General features: G+C 37.7%; 1 pseudogene; it reads left to right on the top strand.

Annotated features, from left to right (window-relative positions):
• Positions 1 to 4,752: 4,752 nt before the first annotated feature.
• Positions 4,753 to 5,306, top strand: LOC133094323 (translationally-controlled tumor protein-like; annotated as a pseudogene).
• The last annotated feature ends 961 nt before the right edge of the window (positions 5,307 to 6,267 follow it).

Genomic DNA, 6,267 nt, shown 5'->3' with positions numbered 1-6,267 from the left:
AAATTGCAAATTAATTTCCACAGTATGGCTCTGCAGTTTTTCTAAGACTGTGATCCTATTTGTCTTGAGTGTAGCACTAAGGGGAGGAAATGGAAGCTCAATCCAGGTGTCCATATTGACTCTGCACACGTTCATATTTTCGTGAAACCCAATCATGTGTTTTTATGTTTTCAATAGTTAAAGTTTCATTTGGTTCATGCCTTATTGCATTAATAAGTATAATTTCTTTTTTTAATTTAAGTTTTATTTTATATTGGAGTATAGTTGATTTACAGTGTTGTGTTAGTTTCAGGTATACAGCAAAGTGATTCAGTTATACATACACATAAAGCCAATAGGAATCCAAGAAATTTAGGCTCCTGAGGATCCTGAGTCTAAAAAATGTCTTCAGTTGAAGAAGACATCTAGTAAATTTCTTCAACACATTTTCACCATGTTGTCTGACTATATTAAAATAAAGAACCACATTCTGCTTCAGTTCCTTCTAAATATCCCACAAATTCTCGGTGGATAATTCATAGTTTTTACCTCTTTGTTCATTGCATCATGTAATGAATAGGTCTTGCAAAGTTAACAAAACACAATCTTTTGCTATAAACTATGAAATGTAAACTGTGCCCACCAACCATCACTTTTGAACTGGAATATATTTTGTTTTTGTTGTTGTTCTAGGTGCCCCATCTGTGGCACGTGAATTTCTATATTTGGATCAAACTTCTCATATTTCTTGCTCTTAGGCACTTAGGTCATAGATGTTCTTGTATGCTAAAATTATTTAACATTTTTTTCTTGCTAAAAATTTTAAACAGACCACATGCAGGGGGTTATCAATAGAAAAAAAAATAGTGGTATCAAAATACTTTTTTTTTTTCTGACTAAAAATAACAGGAAATTTAAGGAGTGAGTAAAAAAAATAGAGAAGAAAATAACAATTGTCTATAGTTACACCATTCAGAAATAACTACTCTTGACGGTTTGTTTCATTTTTGTTTCCCATCTTTTTTGCAACGTGTATATTTGAGATATATGAATATATTTATACATTTATACCTTTCTATTTATAGAAGGAAGTATGGGAAGAGGGCCTGTCTTGGTTCTTCTCAAACAATAAATCTTAGGTTGCTGTGTGCTTCACCAATTCACAAACAAACACTGGCTTATTTATCATGCCTTTACTATTATTTTGTTTAATTCATTATCTTTTTAAGGGCTCAGAAAGCCTTTGGAACCTGCCAAATAATCTTCTAAATCTTCTACTATGTTAGGAGCTCATTTATCTAATTCTTTTAGGAAGATGGGAGGAATTAAAATGTCTAGAATTATATACATCCTGCTTAAAGGAATAGACACATATGAGTAGACAAATGTAGACAAATGTTCTACCTAATTCTTTTTTTTTAAAATTCATTTTTATTGGAGTATAGTTGCTTTACAATGTTGTGTTAGTTTCTGCTGTGCAGCAAATTGAATCAGTTATACGTATACATATATCCCCTCCTTTTTTGGATTTCCTTCCCATTTAGGTCACCACAGAGCATTGAGTAGAGTTCCTTGTGGTATACAGTAGGTTCTCATTAGTTAAATCATCAGATATTTATTTTGTGCATTCTGAAATGTCTGACTGGTAGAAGGCCTGTGTCACTCTTGCTCTGGTTTCATAACTAGTGTATATGTTTAAAATGTACAGGGTAACCCCTTGTCCAGCAGCCATATTGCCATGGATTAATACCTGATACTTTGACTTAAGTCATCAAAGATATTCTTGTCATTAAATGGGTGAATTGTCTTAAGAAATTAATTGAAACAATATTTCCAGGGTGATGCCGATGTGAATTGTGGTACCAAACACAAATTAGAGCAAAAAAGCCCCCCAAAATCCTTAATAATGTAAACATTTCAAAAAGAATCAAACTGAATACTTTTCCTTATAGATTATTTTTTCTGTTTAAATTCTTAGTCTCTCTTCTGTGTAAATGTGGTCTGTCTGATCATAACAAAGGAAGCAAATCATCCACCTTGTATTGAGGCTTTTGGAGAATTTCTTCTTCAAAATATATTCTTTAAAAGCAAGTTCCATTTTCACACTACATACTCACAGTTTTCCTGGGGTGGGAGTGGGGAACAGGGGGAAACTTCACACAGATGACCATTGAAAAATTCACAATTCATTAAAAGAACTTCTGCTTTAGCCAATATATTCTATGAGCATTGCTAACAAAGGAAAAATTAGATTCACATTTTCTTTTTTTCCGTGGGAGTATAGCCAAAATTCTATAGAAAAGTGAAGCTGAAGTAAGGCTCCTAGACAACTCTCAAACTGGACTCAACCTCTGTGTAACTTCACAGTGGCTGAACTAGAGCTTTCAACAAGGAGATTTTAGATGGATAAGCTTCGAAATCTCCTTTATAAAATTCAACCTTCCAAACAGAAATTGGAGGTAGAGCCGATCTCGGACTGAATTTCAGGTGAGCAAAATAATACATTATTTTTCTAGGGGCAGAGTGCAATAGGAATTTATGCGATGGACAGGCAAGATTCTAAGAATGAGAAATTGTATTTCTTAAATCTCTCTAGAGACTACTGCAGACACATGTGGCTCGAAGAAGTCCTTCCATGTGTCTTCTGATTCTCAGGCAAACATATTTTTAAGCGACAGCAAGAGAAGTGACATTTTATTTTTCTCCATAAGAGACTCTCTTGGAAGGTTATTTTATAGTTTCTTTCTTAGACTCATTCCGAAGAGGTTTTTCTTAGTCCAGGACTCATATCTCTTATAAAAGGTGGAGAGAAGGTGGACTAGGGCTTGGGAAATGTGTGAGAGTGTAATTTAAAGTTCTTCCTTTTATCAGCAGAGTTCTGTCTATATCCTTCTAAAGTTACAGAGCCCAAACTGAAGAATGATTTTCAGGTAGTCCGGGGGATGTGAGATATACTGTCCCCTACTTCAAAATTGCTTTACTTCTGCTTGTGCACCTTACCACCATGTGTGTGCTTATTAGTTGCTAGCTAATATTTTTAGTAACAGAAAATGCCTGGCAAGTACAAAATCAGCTCTCAGCCTGCAAGTCGTCATTAATACATCAAACCACTTTTTCTCTCTGAGCTCGCAAGCCTGAATCGAGCAGCTATTACGATTCAATCAGCACTGTCATAGTAGATAAAATCTGATCACCTGAGCCCTAGATTTCGATCAGCCACCATACTCCTGGCAGGAACTGGAAGACTAAAGATTTCAATGCAAGATGGACTTCAGAATGTAGAGAAAAACCTCGAGTTATCTTTCTGTTACCTAAAACTTTCCAAGCGTTAGTTCCCTCAGGTAATAATGTGTTGATATACATGTTCTCAGACATCTTTACAGTCTACAATTGTACAAAAAGGCTAAGACATTGGGTCAAGACAGTATCATTCTTTGTGGATAAAGATAATTATGGTGACAACTGTGCAGTCCAACAGAATTCTCTGTGATGAATAAAATATTCTGTGCTGTGATATGGTAGCCACTAGCCACTGTGTCTCTTGAGCCTTGAAAGGTGACTTGTGTAACTGAGGAGCTGAATTTTTATGGATGGACCTAGAGATTATCATACTAAGTGAAGTAAGTCAGAAAGAGAAAGACAAATACCATACGATATCACTTATATGTGGAATCTAAAATATGATACAAATGAACTTATTTACAAAACAGAAATAGACTTACAGACATAGAGAACAAACTTAGGGTTACCAAAGTGGAAAGGCAGGGGATAAATTAGGAATTTGGGATTAACTGATACACACTGCTATATATAAAATAAACAATAAGGACCTACTGTATAGCACAGAGAACTATATTCAATATCTTATAATAACCTGTAATGGAAAAGAATCTGAAAAAGAATATACATATATACATAACTGAATCACTTTGCTGGACATCTGAAACATTATAAATCAATTATACTTCAAATAAAAAAAGAATTTAAATTTATTTATTTAATTTATTATATTCATTTTATTTTGGGCTGCTTTGGGTCTTCGTTGCTGCACGCGGGCTTTCTCTAGTTGTGGCGAGTGGGGGCTACTCTTCGTTGCAGTGTATGGGCTTCTCATTGCAGTGGCTTCTCTTGTTGTGGAGCACAGGCTCGCGGGCTTTAGAGAGCAGGCTCAGTGGTTGTGGTGCATGGGCTTAGTTGCTCCACGGCATGTGGGATCTTCCCGGACCAGGGCTCGAACCCATGTCCCCTGCATTGGCAGGCGGATTCTTAACCACTGCACCACCAGGGAGGCCCCCCCAAAGAGTTTAAATTTAAATAGCCACATATCTCTACTGGCTACAGTATTGGACAGGGGAATTCTGTAGAATACTTTCATGGAAGGTATCTATCCTATAGGATGATTGAGGATGTTCTGATTAAAGTGCATATTTGCTTCTCTGTGATTAAAGTGCATGTTTGCTTCTCTGTGATAAGCCTTTATTTTTTTAAATGGATGCTATAAAAAATAATTATAAAACCTCGAATTGTTGCATGCTTTGGAAGTGTGTAGAAATGGGTGATGTAATTTTTTTAAATTATGAAATATAAAAAATGTGGGCTGGTCCCTAATAAGTTATTTATGTGAACTCCTAAAAAAAAAATAGAGACATGATATTTCTGTAAGTATTCTTTTCATTATAAAATTATATGCAGCTCTTTTTCTGCCCGCTTGCCCCTCCCCCAGAGCGCCGCTCCGGCTGCACCGCCCTAGCTCTGAGCTCCGGGCTCCTACTAAGCTAGTGCCACCGTTGTCTCCCTGCAGTCGCCAGCATGATCATCTACCGGGACCTCATCAGCCATGATGAGATGTTCTCCGACATCTACAAGATCCGGAAGGTCACGGACGGGCTGGTCCGGAGGTGGAGGGGAAGATGGTCAGTAGAACAGAGGGTAACACTGATGACTCGCTCATTGGTGGAAATGCATCCGCTGAAGGCCCCGAGGGCTAAGGTACCGAAAGCACAGTAATCACCGGTGTGGATATTGTCATGAACCATCACTTGCAGGAAACCAGCTTCACAAAAGAAGCCAACAAGAAGCACATCAAAGATTACATGAAGTCAATCAAAGGGAAGCTTGAAGAACAGAGACCAGAAAGAGTAAAACCTTGTATGACAGGGGCTGCAGAAGAAATCAAGCACATCCTTGCTAATTTCAAAAACGATCAGTTCTTTATTGGTGAAAACATGAATCCAGATGGCATGGCTGCTCTGCTGGACTACCGTGAGGATAGTATGATGCCATATATGACTTTCTTTAAGGATGGTCTAGAAATGGAAAAATGTTAACAAATTTGGCTGTTTGGATCCCTTGCTCGTCATAACTGGGTGGCTGCTGCTTTTCATCTACGCAACACCAGGACTTAGACAAATGGGACTGATGGCATCTTGAGCTCTTCGTTTTGATGTTGATTTATTTGGAGTGGAGGCATTGTTTTTGAGAAAAAAAAAACATGTTATGTGGGTTGTCTAAAAATAAAATGCATTTAAACTCAGAAATAAAAAGTATATGCAGAGTCTCTTTATGGAACTGTGAAATCCTACTATTTGTTATCAGAAACTCTGTCTTCTGGGGCTTCCCGGGTGGCGCAGTGGTTAAGAATCCGCCTGCCAATGCAGGGGACATGGGTTCGAGCCCTGGTCCGGGAACATCCCACATGCTGCAACTAAGCCCGTGCACCACAGCTACTGAGCCTGCGCTCTAGAGCCCGTGAGCCACAACTACTGAGCCCAAGTGCCACAACTACTGAAGCCCATGCGCCTAGAGCCCGTGCTCCGCAACAAGAGAAGCCACCGCGATGAGAAGCCCGCGCACCACAATGAAGAGTAGCCCCCACTCGCCGCAACTAGAGAAAGCCGGCACACAGCAACGAAGACCCAACACAGCCAAAAATAAATAAATAAAATAAATAAATTTATTAAAAAAAAAAGGAAACTCTGTCTTCTGTTGCTTTGTTCTTACATCATCTGGTACGTGGTAAGCATTCAACTTTTTTTTTTTTTTAATTTTAGAATGAATAAGGTTTATTAGGTTCTATCACCCACAGGAGGTACGTCCCAAATCTGCTAATGAGCAGAGCTGTACAGAAAAGGAAAGAAGAGTTATTTAACAAGTCATCATTTTCTTGCTGCAAGATTGCCCTTGGCTAATCAGCTCACTGCAGGAATTCAATAAATAATAAATACATAAATAAATAAATACACAAACTTTGACCAGGAGTATTTGTTTCACATATATACAATTCTTTCT

The sequence above is a fragment of the Eubalaena glacialis genome, chromosome 7 (genome assembly GCF_028564815.1).
Source record: "Eubalaena glacialis isolate mEubGla1 chromosome 7, mEubGla1.1.hap2.+ XY, whole genome shotgun sequence".
Taxonomy (NCBI): domain Eukaryota; kingdom Metazoa; phylum Chordata; class Mammalia; order Artiodactyla; family Balaenidae; genus Eubalaena; species Eubalaena glacialis.
The sequence above is the reverse complement of the archived record's forward strand: the minus strand, read 5'-3'. Positions and strand labels throughout refer to the sequence as shown.